Source organism: Pseudophryne corroboree, chromosome 2, assembly GCF_028390025.1.
Source record: "Pseudophryne corroboree isolate aPseCor3 chromosome 2, aPseCor3.hap2, whole genome shotgun sequence".
Classification (NCBI taxonomy): Eukaryota; Metazoa; Chordata; class Amphibia; order Anura; family Myobatrachidae; genus Pseudophryne; species Pseudophryne corroboree.
Window position 1 is genome coordinate 681633064 of NC_086445.1, and position 19928 is coordinate 681652991.

General features: G+C 43.8%; 1 protein-coding gene across 3 annotated transcripts in view; it reads right to left on the bottom strand.

The window, feature by feature from the left end:
- Positions 1 to 19928, bottom strand: part of RAB7B (RAB7B, member RAS oncogene family) — a 127434-nt gene that overhangs the window by 1272 nt on the left and 106234 nt on the right. The gene's annotated exons all lie outside the window — the stretch shown is intronic.

Below are 19928 nucleotides of genomic sequence, written 5' to 3' on the forward strand. Positions count from 1 at the left end.
AGCACGAAAGGATTCCAGAAACAAAGTTTCATATTTACAGATTTTATATCATATTGAGAGATCTAATGGATGTCAGACTACAAGCAGTCATGAGATGTATGTCTGTCAAACATGACCACAGATAACACAGGCATGTTACCCAGAAAGCAGGGCATGGATAAGGATGGTACCATACAATAATGTTTTGTTGTTATGCGTAGCGTGATCAACTCCGAGCAAGCTGACTGATATGTTGAGAGGAGTGGGCTTGGAGGTTAGCTGTAGGGATCAACATTTGGTTCTGTATGCTGCACAGATGTGTCCTCTACATCTAGCCTCAATATGCCATGCAGCTCTAGATGCCTGGTATAAGCGAGCTATCCCGTGTAACTCTGCTAACGTACGGTGTCTTTGTTTTGGCGAAAATGCGTCTTAGTCTGTGTTGAATAATTTGATATATGAACCTTGTATATTGTGTGTGACTGAGTCTGTTTATGGAGCAGAACAGAACTTGTATTGGAAACAAGTTCATTTCACAAGTAGCATTTCATATGCAGATTTAGAGACAGTCACACACAAATATACAAGTAGAGATGTGCAGCGGGAATTTTTCGTGTTTTGTGTTTTGGTTTTGGATTCGGGTCCGCGGTCGTATTTTGGATTCGGACGCGTTTTTGCAAAACCACCCTTTCGGGTTTTGGATTCGGATGTCTTTTGGATTTGGGTGATTTTTAAAAAAACCTCAAAAACAGCTAAAATCATAGAATTTGGGGGTAATTTTGATCCTATAGTATTATTAAGCTCAATAACCATAATTTCCACTCATTTCCAGTATATTCTGAACACCTCACAATATTATTTTTAGTCCTAAAATTTGCACCGAGGTCGCTGGATGACTAAGCTAAGCGACACAAGTGGGTGGCATAAACACCTGGCCCATCTAGGAGTGGCACCGCAGCGTCAGACAGGATGGCACTTAAAAAAATAGTCCCCAAACAGCACATGATGCAAAGATAAATAAAAAAAGGAGGTGCAAGATGGAATTGTCCTTGGGCCCTCCCACCCATTCTTATGTTGTATAAACAGGACATGCACACTTTAACAAACCAATCATTTCAGCAACAGGGTCTGCCACACGACTGTGGTTGAAATGACTGGTTGGTTTGGGCCCCCAACCAAAAAAGAAGAAATCAATCTCTCCTTGCAGAAACTGGCTCTACAGAGGCAAGATGTCCACCTCATCCTCATCCTCCGATTTCTCACCCCTTTCACTGTGTACATCCTCCTCCTCACAGAGTATTAATTCGTTCCCACTGGAATCCACCATCACAGGTCCCTGTGTACTATCTGGAGGCAATTGCTGGTAAATGTCTCCACGGAGGAATTTTTAATTCATTTTGATGAACTTCATCTTCTCCACATTTTCTGGAAGTAACCTCCTACGCCGATCGCTGACAAGGTGACCGGCTGAACTAAACACTCTTTTGGAGTACACACTGGAGGGGGGGGCAACTTAGGTAAAATAAAGCCAGTTTGTGCAAGGGCCTCCAAATTGCCTCTTTTTCCTGCCAGTATACGTACGGACTGTCTGACATGCCTACTTGGATGCTGTCACTCATAATCCTCCACCATTCTTTCAATGGTAAAGGTGAAAACAATTCAGCGCTAGTAACTAGTTAGATATATATAATAAGAAATGTATTAAGAACATAAACCATCAATTTCATGCACATTAGCATATAATTACTGTTGCAACAGATAAAAATTAATAAAAATACCACGATTAAAAATAGGGCAAAAATCAACACTGCTAAGTTTTGAGAAAAATTCTTGAAATGCTGGGTATATTGCAAGCCTTATCCTAGGGAAATTTTTGTACGGTGTTACCAGTTCACTGTAATGAGTCCTCCAAGGTTAGCACTCCTTAGAAATGGAGATCCTCTCACTTGTTTGGTTGTCCCGTGCTGGTACTGATAAGGGAATTGAACCGTAGCAAGGTCCTGATGTTGTTGCCTTCCCAGAAATTGTCCCATAGGGATCACCATTCCCAGTGGTTGGATTACAGGCGAATCTTGCAGTTTGAAGGTCCCAGTCTTATCACCAACGCGTTTCACTGCTGGCGCAGCTTTTTCAAGGTGTAAATGCAGTGTACAGGAAGCCCTTGTATAGCAGTGTTGATCATAATGCCCCGCAGATGTGCAATAACCAATCAATTAAATGAAATTATCAAATTCAAACACTAACCTAATTATATTGTTTAATCAGATGCCAGAAAACAGTCCTATTAAACATTAGTAAAAACGAAGTGTAGAAAGTGCTTAAAAACACTATTTTATTAAACTCATTATAGTCACATGATCGCTATACCCGGAAGTAGGAAGAGATTCAGTAATGCATTAGGCGTGAGTGTCAAGCCTCTCTTTCAATCTAAAGCAAGAGAGAGTTCGAATAACCAATCGGAATTAGTCACGTGATCTATATCTGATCACGTGACCTCGTAAATCAACTCGTTGCTAGGGAACATTAGAAATCTTTATTCAAAACCCCCCGAACATCTTTTATGAATAAGGAACAGAAAGTTAAGGTCAACCTTACTCGGTCACATGACCCTGTTGTGGTCATGTGATAGAACTACGTCCGGTAACCTAGCAACACTAGAAGCCATTATCAGGAATAATTACATCATAACATTATGAGTCTTTTTAGCAATGTAAGTGTGATACTGCCGCCGGAGAGAAAGCGCCACCCGGCGCACCACGCGACCGCAATGGTGACAGAATCATATGCAGTGACAGTAGACATGTCAGTAATCATTGGCAGGTCCGGACCAGATGTCAGCACTTGCTCCTGACTGCCCTGCATCACCGCCAGCAGGTGGGTTTGGAAATTTTATCCTTTTCCTGGCAGCTCCAGTGGTGGTAGAAAATGAAGAAGGAGCTGTTGGCGGATCACTTTCCGCTTGACTTGACAATTGTCTCACCAGCAGGTCTTTGAACATCTGCAGACTTGTGTCTGCCGGAAAGAGAGATACAACGTAGGCTTTAAACCTAGGATCGAGCACGGTGGCCAAAATGTAGTGCTCTGATTTCAACAGATTGGCCACCCGTGAATCCTGGTTAAGCGAATGAAGGGCTCCATCCACAAATCCCACATGCCTAGCGGAATCGCTCCATTTTAGCTCCTCCTTCAATCTCTCCAGCTGCTTCTGCAAAAGCCTGATGAGTGGAATGACATGACTTAGATCCCCGTCCAGTGTTGGGAAGGTCAGGCATCGCACCCGCCGACACATTTGGACTCTCCTTGGGGATTTGTGATTTAGAACGCACAATTCTTTGCTGTGCTTTTGCCAGCTTCACTCTTTTCATTTTTCTACCGGGAGGATGAGTGCTTCCATCGTCATGTAAAGCTGAACCACTAGTCATGAGGAACATAGGAGAGGGCCTTAGCCGTTCCTTGCCACTCTGTGTCGTAAATGGCATATTGGCAAGTTTACGCTTCTCCGCAGACGATTATAATTTACATATTTGGGTCATTTTACTGAACTTTTGCTTTTTGGATTTTACATGCTCTCTACTATGACATTGGGCATCGGCCTTGGCAGACGATGTTGATGGCATTTCATCATCTCTGCCATGACTAGTGGCAGCAGCTTCAGCACTTAGGTGGAAGTGGATCTTGATCTTTCCCTATTTTACCCTCCAAATTTTTGTTCTCCATTTTTTAATGTGTGGAATTATATGCCAGTAATATATCTGGAATTAGACGGCGTTAATGTCTGGAATTAGATACCACTAGATAGATACCAGATACCACTGTGACTGGAATGATGATGACCTATGCACAGTGACAGGATACTACCACAGCACCCTACAGCAGCACAAGACACTGAGCACTGACCAGTGATACTGAGCACTGATGATACTACTGAGAACTGACACTGAGCAGCACGATGCAGCACAAGACACTGTACTAGTATTAGTAATGTAGTATTACTCAGCAGCACAAGACAATGAGCAGTGATACTGAGCACTGATGATACTACTGAGAACTGACACTGAGCAGCACGATGCAGCACAAGACACTGTACTAGTATTAGTAATGTAGTATTACTGAGCACCACGATGCAGCACAAGAGAATGAGCAGTGATACTGAGCACTGATGATACTACTGAGAACTGACACAGCAGCACGATGCAGCACAAGATACTGTACTAGTATTAGTAATGTAGTATTACTGAGCAGCAGAAGACAATGAACAGTGATACTGAGCACTGATGATACTACTGAGAACTGATACTGAGCAGCACGATGCAGCACAAGACACTGTACTAGTATTAGTAATGTAGTATTACTGAGCAGCACAAGACAATGAGCAGTGATACTGAGCACTGATGATACTACTGAGAACTGACACTGAGCAGCACGATGCAGCACAAGACACTGTACTAGTATTAGTAATGTAGTATTACTGAGCACCACGATGCAGCACAAGACAATGAGCAGTGATACTGAGCACTGATGATACTACTGAGAACTGACACTGAGCAGCACGATGCAGCACAAGACACTGTACTAGTATTAGTAATGTAGTATTACTGAGCAGCACAAGACAATGAGCAGTGATACTGACCACTGATGATACTACTGAGAACTGACACTGAGCAGCACGAAGCAGCACAAGACACTGTACTAGTATTAGTGAGCAGCACAAAAGCACTCTGGAATTGTCACCCCCCAGATACCACTGTGACTGGAATGATGATGACCGAAGCACAGTCACAGGACACTACTACCACAGCACCCTACAGCAGCAAGATGCAGCACAAGAGAGACACTGTACTAGTATTACTGAGCAGCAATAAGCACTGATACTGAGAACTGCCACTGAGAGAACGTAGCCACGTCTTCTCTGTACTCTATAATGCCCGAGTGAAAATGGTGGCGACGCGCGGCTCTTTATATGGAATCCGAATCTCGCGAGAATCCGACAGCGGGATCATGACATTTTGCCTCGTTCAGGTTTTCCGAGTCAGGCGGGAGTAACCGAGCCGGGCTCAGACCCGTGTTTGCCACATGGAGTTCGGGGTGGGGGGGTTCGGTTCTCGGAGAACTGAACCCGCTCATCCCTATATACAAGTGACATAAATCAAATTAATCAGCACAGTCTTCTAGTGATATTGCGTTGCATTAGCGCCCTTTGCCAGAATTGCAATTGCTATAATGTGCAGATGCTAGTTTAAGACCACCCCAGACTGTGCAAGCACTGGGATGCCCCATTTCTGTACCCCTGTACGCAGTAGCACCGCTGGTGGTTCCAGACTGTCCACCATCGACGTGCCATTGTGTCCACAATCGACACTTGCACTAGCCCTATGTCAGATGCAGCGTCTCCGTCTGAACATAGTCTCTGTGGCAGCGTTCCTGTATCTTAGAACGCAGTCCACATGCAGTGATACGTCTTCTTGGCGATTTTTCAGTGACTGTGTGGATCCCTAGTACAGAGGTTCCCAAACTCGGTTCTTAAGGAACACTAAAGGAATAAAAATCATAAACCGATGTGGCTTAACAAAAAGATAAAGGAACTTATGGGCAAGAAAAGGCGAGCATTTAAAAAATACAAATCTGACGGGGAAGCGGAGTCATTTCAGCACTATAAGGACTGTAACAAAATATGCAAAAAGGAAATAAGAGCGGCTAAAGTAGAAACTGAAAAACTAGTAGCAAAGGAAAGCAAAGCGAATCCCAAAACATTCTTTAAATACAATAATAGCAAGAGATTAAAGAAGGAGAATATAGGCCCTTTAAAAGACAAGTTGTGAGTCTTAAGCAAAAATGATAATGACATAGCGGACACACTAAATGAGTTTTTTTCAACAGTATTTACTACAGAGGACTCAATTCAGGGACTAACACATAATCTCAATAATGAGAATATCCCACTGATAGGTACTTATTTAAGCGAGGAGGTAGTCTGTGACCGATTAAAACATTTAAAGATTAATAAGTCACCGGGTCCCGATGGAATTCACCCAAGGGTTTTAATGGAGCTTCACTCTGAACTTGCAAAACCGCTATTTTTGATCTTTAAGGATTCAGTAATATCAGGTTTGGTTCCCAAAGACTGGCGTATAGCGGAAGTAGTGCCTATATTCAAAAAGGGAAGTAAAGCTGAACCAGATAATTATAGACCAGTTAGTCTTACATCTGTAGTGGGGAAAGTATTGGAAGGAATTCTAAGAGATACTATTCAGAAGTTCCTTGAAGTCAATAAGGTCATTAAAAGGAATCAACATGGATTTGTGAAGGACAGATCCTGTCAAACCACTTACTTCGTTTTTATGAAACAGTAAGTGCAATCTTAGATCAGGATAAAGAGGTGGATGTAATCTTTTTAGACTTTGCGAAAGCTTTTGACACTGTACCACACATGAGACTTACCTACAAGAAATAGGGCTAGGAAGCACAATATGCACTTGGATCAAAAATTGGTTAGATCAGTGGTTCCCAAACTGTGTGCCGTGGCTCCCTGGGGTGCCTCGGGACACTTGCAGGGGTGCCTTGGATTGGTGGTCCAGGACCAATTCAAATTATTTATGGTCAATATAATAGGCAAAACTAGTGCTAGTAGCTGTCAGTCATAAAATATGGGGACAAACAGAAGCAAATCCTGTCCCTCACCACACAATTGAGCCTAAGGATGACATATAAACACAATGTACTTAATTTAATATTTCTTTCTAAATTTCTCAATAAGAAATTTTTGGCCTAGGGGTGCCGTGAAAAAACAACTGATACTCTAGAGTGCCGTGATTCAAAAATGTTTGGAAACCACTGGGTTAGATAATAGGGAGCAGCGTGTTGTGGTTAATGGATCTTTTTCAAACTGGACTGAAGTGTTAAGTGGTGTGCCACAAGGCTCAGTATTAGGACCGCTATTGTTCAATATTTTCATTAACGACCTAACAGAAGGTCTAGAGAGCATGGTATAAATTTTTGCAGATGATACCAAATTGTGTAAAGTTATAAATACGGAGTGGGATGCTGAGTCGCTTCAGAATGACTTAGTTAAATTAGAAGCTTGGGCAGCGAAATGGAGAATGCGCTTCAATCCAGACAAGTGTAAGGTAATGCACTGTGGTAATAAGAACAAAAATGACACCTACATACTAAATGGGGTAAAATTAGGGGATTCTGTGCTGGAAAAGGACTTAGGTGTCCTCATAGATAGCAAACTAAGCAGTAGTACCCAAAGTAGGATTGCAGCAAAGATGGCTAATAAGATATTAGCATGCATAAAACGGGGAATTGATGCTATGGACGAGAGTGTTAAACTCCCGTTGTATAAATCACTAGTGAGGCCACACTATGAATACTGTGTACAATTCTGGGCACCATACTACAAAAAGGATATCCTGGAGCTAGAAAAGGTTCAGAGGCGGGCGATTAAGGGCATGGAGACGCTGGAATACGAGGAAAGGCTTGCAAGGCTAGGCATGGCTAGGCATGTTTACATTGGAAAAGAGGAGACTAAGAGGGGACATGATCAACATCTACAAATATATAAGGGGACAATACACAGATCTTGCGCAGGACCTGTTTTTGAACAGAGAACTCGTGGACACTCGCTCAGGTTAGAGGAGAGGAGATTCTGCACAATACGGCGTAAAGGCTTTTTCACGGTAAGGACGATACGTGTTTGGAATTCCCTGCCTGAGGGAGTTGTAATGGCGGACTCAGTTAACACCTTTAAGAATGGATTAGATAAATTGCTAATGGATAAGGATATCCAGAGTTATGGTGCATAGTCATGCACTATAGTTGTTATAAAAAAGAGGGATAAAACGTAACAGCGGACATCAGCATCAGTCAAAATTTTATACCAAATAATCCCGCATAGGAGACCACAAATAGGTTGAACTCGATGGACAAATTGTCTTTTTTCAACCTTAGATACTATGGGGTATATGCAAATCCGGGCGAATTGCGGCACTTTTTCGCCCATTTTTAAATTCGACACAATTCGACCGTCGAATTCCGGCAGGTGGGTGCCGGAATTCGACATATTCAATAAAAAACTAATTTGACAGTCCCGCTGTCGAAAAACGGCCGATTTGACGGATTTTGATTAGATTTTTAAAAATGTTTAAAAAACGGTAAAAAACCCGAAAAAAATTTGCGTGGGGTCCCCCCTCCTAAGCATAACCAGCCTCGGGCTCTTTGAGCCGGTCCTGGTTGCCAAAATACGGGAGAAAAAATGACAGGGGATCCCCCGTATTTTAACAACCAGCACCGGGCTCTGCGCCTGGTCCTGGTGCAAAAAATACGGGGGACAAAAAGAGTAGGGGTCCCCCGTATTTTTTGTACCAGCACCGGGCTCCACTAGCTGGACAGATAATGCCACAGCCGGGGGACACTTTTATACCGCTCCCTGCGGCCGTGGCATTAAATACCCAACTAGTCACCCCTGGCCGGGGTACCCTGGAGGAGTGGGGACCCCTTCAATCAAGGGGTCCCCCCCCCAGCCACCCAAGGGCAAGGGGTGAAGCCCGAGGCTGTCCCCCCATCCATGGGCTGCAGATGGGGGGGGCTGATAGCCTTGTTGAAAATGTAAGAATATTGTTTTTTGCAGTGTCAAAGTCGGAAAAATATCATGCTACACGTTGCCATATATTCACCCCATGCGCTTGCCCGCTGCACGTGCACATTCTCTCCCGTGCGTGCACATATTCGCAGTTGCGGGACGACGCCTCCACGGGCGTGTGCTCAGGCGCGTGGTATGTGATTTACGGTAGAGTTTGTGTGCGTCTGGCGGGCGACTCAATCGTTACATAGTAAATCCAAATAGTATGTTTTATAGATAATGTTCCCCTTGATAATATCTGAAAGTTTGTTTATTGTAACTGGTCCCTGGACAGAGAAATTCCTCTTTGCATGATACGAAGGGTCAGACAGGGTTTGAGCAGTGGTGTTTGGTACCTAACTAAAGAACATTTTATTAGAAACAATCCGGTGCTGGTTAGGTAAAGATTAATCGCTCCTGTGTATAGTTATGTCTATTAGTAGTTTCTGGACATTTACTATATTTGCGGTTCATTATCCATGCGGCGGGAATCCTGAGATTCCCTCCCACCTGAGCAGTTCGATATAGTCACAGCCCACCTGTTCAAACTAACCTATGACCTTTTGTTATAATGCGGGGAGACATTCCTGTGTCCAATGAACAATGAGATTATAGGTCCCTTTGTAGTGTACTGTACGCAGTGTATATAAGAACAGCCAGCCTGGCCAGCTCAGTCTTCTCTCCACAACGGTTTTCATCATTGACTAACTAGAGAGCTGGTACCAGGACTGCGCAGCGATCATTCCCAGTGTGTAAGTTATTCTCTGTAACCAACTTATTCTCTGACTGTATTTTGCCACGTTCTCCCTCTCTCTCTCATTGTATGTTATTGTTTGCGATTGTGCCGCTATTGTATATTTATGTGTAGTTATTCTGCTTAGATATTGATGTTAGTCTGTAGTGTATGAACTGTTAACTGTTTTCCCCTTTTTACATAGCTAAATATTGTTAGTAAAGGTTTTGGAGCCTTGGCAAGGTATTGTGTGTTTATTATATTGCTGAGGGTAATCGGAGCGTCTCAATCGCTCAAGCAGCTTTTGTATTAACAAGGTTAAGCAGCGTTATATCGCTACAGTATTTCAGTAGTAAGGTTTACAATACAAACTCAATCTTTCAGTGTGTTGCATACAAGGTTTACTGAGTGTCATCCCCTGAGCGTCTGCGCCGCTTGTGTTCCGTTCGTGGTCACGAGCGTCCGCTACGCTAGTAGCGTAGCATTACGGTAGTCGGCCGCCTATAGCGTGCTCGACACCAAGCGTTAGCTGTGAGCGAGCGTGCCGCGTGTGCGTCTCGACCACGGCTAAGCGTCTGCTACACTAAGTGCGTACCCTTACGGTACCCCATACGCCAATTGCGTACCGAGTCTCTTACCCACATATAGTGAATGTTATAAGATAAATATTTAGCTTTATCAATTGGCGGCTCGTCCGTCCTCCACATATCCGCACTAGCGAACACAGACTTTATCTGTCAGCAAGGGCGGGAAGGCAGTATCCCTTCGTATCCGTGTTGGTGGTGAGGGATACGGTAGTGCTGACTAGATAAGCGTCTGTTACGCTACGCTGCAGGAGTGCTGGTGGAATCCGGAACCGGAAGGTAAGAACAGTACGCTATTGTCTTTTAAAACTGTTTATCTCTGTTTTGCGTACGCACACACGCACGCACACACCTGCATTTCTTTCCATTTGTGTATTTTCACATCTCACCTTCCTGTTTGCCATTTATAATTGATAACGTGCTGAGAAAGATTTGTTGCTATTGGTAGTTAAAAGTAAAAATAATACGTTAAGGGGTAATTTGTAAAACACGCACACGGCTTTACCTAAAGATACAAGGAAAGATCTGTGTGGTGCTCGGTAGATGATTACAGTTAAAGATCATCTACATTGATATAAACGTGTTAGTTGTATTTCTGTGGATATACCTGGCTTGCGTACACGTGTCTCTAACAAAGGGCGGGACTAGCGTACGCGACGCAAGGGCCGACGCACGGAGCGTATATTACGCAACGGAGCGTATGGGTACGCCCACATTATACAAATCACACGATAGTATTGTTTTAGTAGGCGATACGGAGGCAACGCGATAATAGCGCAAATCAATCTCAGTGTCCAAAATTTTAAGCTAATATAGATCCTTCTCTAGTTGCAACTCCTCTGGGATTGGACTACTGCCTGTATGAAAGGAATTTCTGTACAGAAAGATTAGAGTGTATATGAATGAACAGGAGAGAATGTGTAAATAAAGGTATTATTTTGTGAACCCAGAAATCGGGATCCCGTCGGAGACCACATCAGGTGAGTGGACACTTGGTGGCGTGGGAATGGCTTGCCCGCGTTAACATTATATAAGGAAAAAGGAGCAAGTAGTATCCGCAGACAAAAGGACTGCGAAGGTTTAAGCGCAGCCCGGGGGGTTTTGCGTAGTACCCAGATAGATTGAGCTCCGGCTGAAGGTTTCGCAGCCTAAACAACCGATTCCGTTGGTCGTACAGCGTATAAATATTTACTTATGCGCAGTGCGACTGGACCGCACGTAATTGTGTGCATTAGTTTGTTACCTTGATATCCATTAAAATTTACTGTGGGATCATAAACGCTATTTGTAAATTCTAACGTGATTTGTGTAGGTTTTTGTTATTTTAAGGGAGTTTCGCTGTTCACTCAGGAAATCTCCAACAACCAATACTTACTGGGGAGGGTAGCATACTCCCACACGCCCCAGTAAATAGAGGTTACAAAAAGATCCCGCGAATTGGGTACGACCAGTGGTGGGCACATTGCTGGAACTCGTATTGGCAAATTGGGGCGTAGAGTGAGTGAAGGCACTAGTTGAACTTTCACTGTCGCCTTACCGCGGGCAACCTTGGTTTGTTTTGTAAGAATTCGCTGAGACAGCGATATCTGCAAACGATGGGCGCCAATTGCTCAAAGAAGGGACGTCCAACAAGGGTTCACGTTGGTATTTGTTGGCCCAAAGGGTCAGCACGGTATATAATGTGTGAAAAATCACACACACACAGGTCAAAGAATGGGAACGAATGACTGAGGATGATGGGGAACAGTCTCCCCGGGTAGGCAGTTTGAACCCTGAGGTAGTGCAAAATCTAAAAAGAAGGATAGGTCTCATTAAATCTGCAAAGAGACGAATCAGACATTATGATTGTTTACAGTTATGGCAACGGGAAGGTGAGAGACAAGGAGGATTAGCTTACACAGCTGACTCTCCCTGTGGTAAGAAAAATATGGCAACAAGAGAGAAGGTGGTTACAGAGAGTGGCACACTGGTGTATGATAAAAATGCACTTAGCAACTGTATTATTGATGATAAGGATAAGTGTAACAAATGTAACAATTATAAAAGTAAAACTGTTAAATGTACAACTGTTAACCCGTGCAAGTTGCACTCCATGTTAAACTTCGCTCAGGATTACAAGCAAGAAAGTGAGCCCAGCACGATGTCGGCACCTTCTCCAGCAGTCATCAGACAAGACATCCAGGTGGACGCGACCAAATCGGTAAAGGCAGTAATCAAACCCCCTAACGGAGGGTCAGGTGAGGTCGTGTCCACAGGTACGTATGGTGTTATATATCACGCACAAACAAATGTACCTCATATTGTAGAACCAACACAAGATGATGTAATTGAATTTAATCCTGTCAGGGTGATCACAGTCCCCAATAGGAAGACTGACACTCAGGGAATCATTCCCGTCAGGGACAGTGCAATGCGCCGTCCCTGGTCCCGGATGGAATTGAGAGCAATTATGTCTGAATTCCCTGATCCTAGGAAAGATCTAGTTGCATGTCAGAGGTTTATTAAAGAACTAGGAAACTCCACAGAACCCACCAACAAAGATTGGCGGACAATGCTGAGGGCATGTTTGCCCTCCAGTGTTGACCCTGCGAAATTTATTACTGATTGTCAATTAGACACGGAAGTACCTCAAACGGAGGAACACAATGAGGAATGTATTAAGCAGATCAACCGACAGTTAGGAGTATATTTCCCAGCCGTTGTCGAGTGGAACGAAATCTTCTCCATAAGACAAAACGAAGGGGAAAGTACTTCTAATTATTTCCATCGGGCATTGCAGGACATGACTAGGTATACAGGTATAGAAAACATCAGCAAGCACAGGGAAACACAGAGAAGTAAGAAGCCTCAGATCCCTGTGGGTAAGTCAAAGGTGATAAGGTGTTATAATTGCCAGAAGGAAGGTCATTATGCAAGAGATGGTAGATCAAGAAGTAGACAAAAGTCATATCAACCCCCTAGACAACAACATAACCATGGTATCCAAGGAATCAGGGAAATACAGGGAAAGCGGTTGATGGTGATGAGCATCCAAGCGTTTGAGGAGGCATCAAATCAACCAAGACCCCAGGTCACTAGCACTTGGAGGAAGCCCAAGGTTTGTTATTTGTGTAAAAGGGAAGGGCATTACGCCAGCAACTGTAACAGCCCACATAAAGTCAGACCCCCTAGACAAGAACATGAGCAAAGTCGGGATACACAAAATTGTAATCAGGTACCACATATGTAAAATTTTGATCTACACCCATAAGATGCAGTCAGGAAAGGTGATCATTAGGACTGATAGTAAGCCTGAAGGTACAGTTAATGATGTTAGGAGGTCAGTTCCTTGTAGACACAGGAACGGCCGGGTAAAACGTTGTAATTTGTCTGTAAATGTTTCTTTTTTCCCCATCTCTAACGTTCATCGGCAGAACTCAAACATCACATAGCTACTTGGTCTTTGCAGAAGTCTACCTAACCCCAGTGTGACCTACCGAAATCGGTGTGTCCTGGCCAGGCACAAAAGGGTGGAGTGTGGAAATACTGGTGGGGAGGGGACTGCGCAAAGATACCAATGGATGTGTTGGTGTGACAGCCTGATGGTGAACGGAAGATCTGACAATGTTTTTTTTGTTTGTTGTTTTAGGTAACATATATATGAATTGTTCTCTCTCTCGTTTTTTTTTTTTTCCCTCTCCTCTCTCATGTTCTCATGCTTTAAAGATGGTATGTCACACATCAGTTAGACAAATGGTAATGCAAGATTTTTGCTCCTTACAGAAAAATCGCAGATTTGGAAGGAATGTTGTATCGCCAGAATGTTCGTTTGGAAGACTGAGAGACAGCACCTTTGAGATGACAGCAGAGCAAGAAGAACAACAAGACTAGAGGACATAAGACATCGTAACATTTTTCTTTCCCCTCAAAGTATTTTTTTGTACCCCCATTACAAATTTCTCTTTCTCCTCCTGTAAGATGGACTCGCCCCAAGAGACTGTGATCCGGATTTTCCTGTTGACCATGATGTTGACCAGAGCAGTCTGTTTCGGTGAGAGTACCATGGAGGTCGAGAAAGGATCTGGAATGGGTTCTGATGACCAGGATGGAGGCGTAAATTTCCAAGAACAACATAATCACAGAGTAAAGGCGAGTATCAGAAAACGATCTGGTAGCATTGACAATAGAAGGAATTGTGAAGGATTGTTAGCTGAAGAGAACTGCATCTGTAGGCATTGTGACAATATAGTTGAGGATGGGTGCATCAAGAAATGTCAGTCCAGTTTTAATATTCACATGGACCGGCATCCATTGAGTGACTATCACTCCTTAGTGGGTAAAGTGTTAAACCAGACAGACTGTTGGGTATGCTCTCAAGTACCTCAAGGTCATAGCAAATCAGGACTAGTACCATTCCCTTTAACTGTAGGAGAGGTACTTGAGTTAAGTGGTGGGAGGCCGGTGGACAAGAGGTTTAATATCTCTAGTCCTCCTAGTTTGAAGCTCCACCAATATCATGTGGATAGGTCCTTAGTATGCTTTAACATTTCCAATCCCCGAAAGCCGGGAAATTGGGAAGTGTCATGGAGTAATCAAACCATGACCTTTTCATACAGAGCCGACAGAATGCCCATAGACACAGAACTTATACGCCAGATAGCCAACCATGGAAGATTTTTCCGGTATAGGTACACTTTAGGAAGTAGGACCATGCGAGTTGGAGAAGTATCACCAGGATACTGTGCACATATCGTACAAACAGATACGTGTACTAAACAGATGGGAGAAATAGGGTTAGGAAAGTTTGTGACATGGTAATGTCATACTCAGTCCCATATGTTCTCCCCGATAAAGCATATTTCATATGCGGGAGGCGTATAAGTGGCTTGCCCCAAACTCAGAGGGATTGTGTTATATTGGAAAAGTACTGCCTGAAGTAATGACTGTAACCCATAACAAAATGAAAGATATTCACCGCAGTGCCCAAGCTCCTTATACTCACACTCATTACGAGCACGTCGTTAAACGGCACCTGATAGAGAGGACAGAGCATCCGGCCTCTGATCTGATCCATGAATCCACCGGGATTCAATTCCTACTCGCGTTAGATATCACTCGTACCGCCAGAGGAGTGATAAATTATAGATATATATCTGCGCTAGCAAATTTGTTAGACAATATCACCGAAATGTATGACGACACGTTCAGGTACACTGGGAAAGAGTTACAAGCCTACAAAACAGAGCTGGTTCAGCATAGGATGATTCTCAATTATCTCACAGCAGTGACAGGCGGGTATTGTGTTACCCTAGCAACTCAATATGGTGTAAAGTGCTGCATGTATATTACAAACAGCACTGAGGACCCGGCCGAGGTCATAGACCAAAAGATGGATGACATTTTGCAATTGAAGTGGGAGTTCCGAAGGAGACATAATCTCACTCTCGCCGCTGTGGGCAATGAGCTGACCGGTTGGGTGTCATGGTTGAACCCACGAAATTGGTTCTCGGGCTTAGGAGAATGGGCCCAAGGTATTATTATGGATGTAGGGAAATTTCTTTTGTGTATTCTGGGAGTCGTCATATTGGTTGGACTGATATTTAGATGCGTTCGGGCTTTAACGAAGTGTAAAGGTAGTACTAGAGTGATGAATCTGAGGAGCGAGGACACTGTAATAACAACAACAAATTTGATTTATGACCCAACGATAGAGACAATGTTGTGATGAAAATGTGATTCCACGGTCCGTTTCTTTCACCCGTTTCTCCTTTGTTTTCCTCCAAGGTACAAAGACATCCGCTTGGAAGAAGAATTTGACAACCTCTTTTATACAGACCATTGATGAACTAATGCTACAAGCCCCCAATATCCCTAGTGACTTTAACCTTTACGATAGCCCAATACTTTAGAGACTGTAACTTTATGGACAATGGAAAAGCTTTTTGCTCGCTATCTATAGCAAAAGCACCGAGAGACATCAGACAACATGTACATCAAGACAAGACATCAGACAAGACCTCAATCGGCGAATGCATATTAAACTCACATAGTTTATGACTGCATTTATAATAATTGCTTCTTATCTTCACCTCTACAACCTTCAGGTAATGACTCACACAGTCGATAGGGAATATAGACACAGATATCAGCACTCACATATCCCCCCATTCATGTATCATCAACTAAATGTGCTCCCCCATTTGTTGCAACCAAAAGCCGAAAAGAGCTCGGTAGAGTTTGACAGCCCATCCACAGACCCTTGATACGGGATAAGAAGGATTCAAATGTATACTTCGCAATACCTCGAAGCTTGATTTAAAACACGTACGGCACGATGATACAAGACCCCTCAAACATGGATTCATACACACATGCTTCTACTATCTCACTAGGTCATACTTTTCCCACCTTCTCCTCTCCTCCCTTTACCCAATCATAAAAAGGTATTTACATGATGACATATATTTTTCTTTTTTTGAACTGTTTTAGGAAGTGGCAGTTATTGATGACTGCCAAAGGGTGGACTGTCAAAGTCGGAAAAATATCATGCTACACGTTGCCATATATTCACCCCATGCGCTTGCCCGCTGCACGTGCACATTCTCTCCCGTGCGTGCACATATTCGCAGTTGCGTGACGCCTCCACGGGTGTGCGCTCAGGCGCGTGGTATGTGCATTTACGGTAGAGTTTGTGTGCGTCTGGCGGGCGACTCAATCGTTACATAGTAAATCCAAATAGTATGTTTTATAGATAATGTTCCCCTTGATAATATCTGAAAGTTTGTTTATTGTAACTGGTCCCTGGACAGAGGAATTCCTCTTTGCATGATACGAAGGGTCAGACAGGGTTTGAGCAGTGGTGTTTGGTACCTAACTAAAGAACATTTTATTAAAAACAATCCGGTGCTGGTTAGGTAAAGATTAATCGCTCCTGTGTATAGTTATGTCTATTAGTAGTTTCTGGACATTTACTATATTTGCGGTTCATTATCCATGCTGCGGGAATCCTGAGATTCCCTCCCACCTGAGCAGTTCGATATAGTCACAGCCCACCTGTTCAAACTAACCTATGACCTTTTGTTATAATGCGGGGAGACATTCCTGTGTCCAATGAACAATGAGATTATAGGTCCCTTTGTAGTGTACTGTACGCAGTGTATATAAGAACAGCCAGCCTGGCCAGCTCAGTCTTCTCTCCACAACGGTTTTCATCATTGACGAACTAGAGAGCTGGTACCAGGACTGCGCAGCGATCATTCCCAGTGTGTAAGTTATTCTCTATAACCAACTTATTCTCTGACTGTATTTTGCCACGTTCTCTCTCTCTCTCTCTCTCATTGTATGTTATTGTTTGCGATTGTGCCGCTATTGTATATTTATGTGTAGTTATTCTGCTTAGATATTGATGTTAGTCTGTAGTGTATGAACTGTTAACTGTTTTCCCCTTTTTACATAGCTAAATATTGTTAGTAAAGGTTTTGGAGCCTTAGCAAGGTATTGTGTGTTTATTATATTGCTGAGGGTAATCGGAGCGTCTCAATCGCTCAAGCAGATTTTGTATTAACAAGGTTAAGCAGCGTTATATCGCTACAGTATTTCAGTAGTAAGGTTTACAATACAAACTCAATCTTTCAGTGTGTTACATACAAGGTTTACTGAGTGTCATCCCCTGAGCGTCTGCGCCGCTTGTGTTCCGTTCGTGGTCACAAGCGTCCGCTACGCTAGTCGGCCGCCTATAGCGTGCTCGACACCAAGCGTTAGCTGTGAGCGAGCGTGCTGCATGTGCGTCTCGACCACGGCTAAGCGTCTGCTACGCTAAGTGCGTACCCTTACGGTACCCCATACGCCAATTGCGTACTTAGTCTCTTACCCACATATAGTGAATGTTATAAGATAAATATTTAGCTTTATCAGCAGAATAACTACAAGTCCCAGCAAGCCTCCCCGCAAGCCGGTACTTGGAGAACCACAAGTACCAGCATGCGGGGGGGAAACGGGCCCGCTGGTACCTGTAGTTCTACTGCAAAAAAAATACCCCAAAAAAACAGGACACAGACACCGTAAAAGTATAACTTTATTACATACATGCCGACACACATACTTACCTATGTTGACACGCCGACTCTGGCCACGTCTCCAATGTCGACGTCCGGGGTACCTGAAAATAAAATTATACTCACCTGATCCAGTGTCCGGTTCTTTTATTGTAATCCACGTACTTGGCAAAACAAAAAAACGCATTTACCCGAACCAGACGGACTGAAAGGGGTCCCATGTTTACACATGGGACCCCTTTCCCCGAATGCAGAGACCCCCCCGTGACTCCTGTCACAGAAGGTCCCTTCAGCCAATCAGGAAGCGCCACTTCGTGGCACTCTCCTGATTGGCTTTGCGCGTCTGAGCTGGCAGACAGCGCATCGCACAGCTCCCTCCATTAGTTTCAATGGTGGGAACTTTGCGGTCAGCGGTGGGGTTACCCGCGGTTACCCTCGGCTCTTTGAGCCGGTCCTGGTTGCCAAAATACGGGGGGAAAAATGACAGGGGATCCCCCGTATTTTAACAACCAGCACCGGGCTCTGCGCCTGGTCCTGGTGCAAAAAATACGGGGGACAAAAAGAGTAGGGGTCCCCCGTATTTTTTGTACCAGCACCGGTCTCCACTAGCTGGACAGATAGCTAGCTGTGATACCCGTTCTTTGCACGGGAGTTTCTGATTTTCACAGTTGTAAATATAAATGAGTATAAAAAATCTGGTAAATCTATAGAGATGTAAATTTAAGACGTCCTAATGTAATTAAATATTAATCCATGGTTCTTGGCGTTACCCAAGGAGCACCTGTAGCAGATACGGTAAAAAGTGACAGGACCATTTTCTGAGTTTATTAAATTCTACACACTGGAAGTGCAATCCAAATTTTGATCTGATTATCCGTTTGGGCGTAATCGTTCCCGCAATGCAAGCCATGCATCAGTAATGAAGTCATTATGTCAACCCCGTTTTTATAAAAATTCTAATTACGTTGTTTTCCTATTTCTCACCTGCAGAATACCTATGTTAAATTTCATCTTCCTAACATATTGGGATGTAAAAGAATTAGTGATGACTTAGGGGGTAATTCAGAGTTGTTCACAGCAGCAAATTTGTTAGCAGTTGGGAAAAACCATGGGGGTCATTCCAAGTTGATTGCTCGCTGCCGATTTTCACAGTGCAGCGATCAGTGAAAAAACGGCAAAACTGCGCATGCACCGCAATGCGCAGGCGCATCGTACGGGTACAAACAGCATCGTTGCTGTGCAATGCTTCTAGCAAAGAATCCATTCGCACAACCGATCGCAAGGAGATTGACAGGAAGAGGGCGTTTCTGGGTGTCAACTGACCGTTTTCTGGGAGTGGCAGGGAAAACGCAGGCGTGTCCAGGCGTTTGCAGGGCGGGTGTCTGATGTCAATTCCGGGACCGGACAGGCTGAAGTGATCGAAAGGGCTGAGTAAGTTCAGACCTACTCAGAAACTGCCAAAAACGTTTACGTCCCGCTCGGCTGCACAAGCGTTTGCACACTTGCAAAGCGAAAATACACTCCCCGTAGAGGCAGCGACTATCTGATCGCTGCTCTGTAAGAAATAGCTAACGAGCAATCAACTCGGAATGAGGGCCCATGTGCACTGCAGGTGCAGCAGATATAACATGTGCAGAGAAAGTTAGTTTTGGGTGGGTTATTTTGTTTCTGTGCAGGGTAAATTCTGGCTGCTTTATTTTTACACTGCACTTTAGATTTCAGTTTGAACACACCCCACACAAATCTAACACCCTCTGCACATGTTACATCTGCCCCCTTGCAGTGCACATGGGCCCTCATTCCGAGTCGTTCGCTCAGTATTTTTCTTCGCATCGCAGCGTTTTTCCGCTTAGTGCGCATGCGCAATGTTCGCACTGCGACTGCGCCAAGTAATTTTGCTATGAAGATAGTTTTTTTACTCACGGCTTTTTCTTCGCTCCGGCGATCGTAGTGTGATTGACAGGAAATGGGTGTTACTG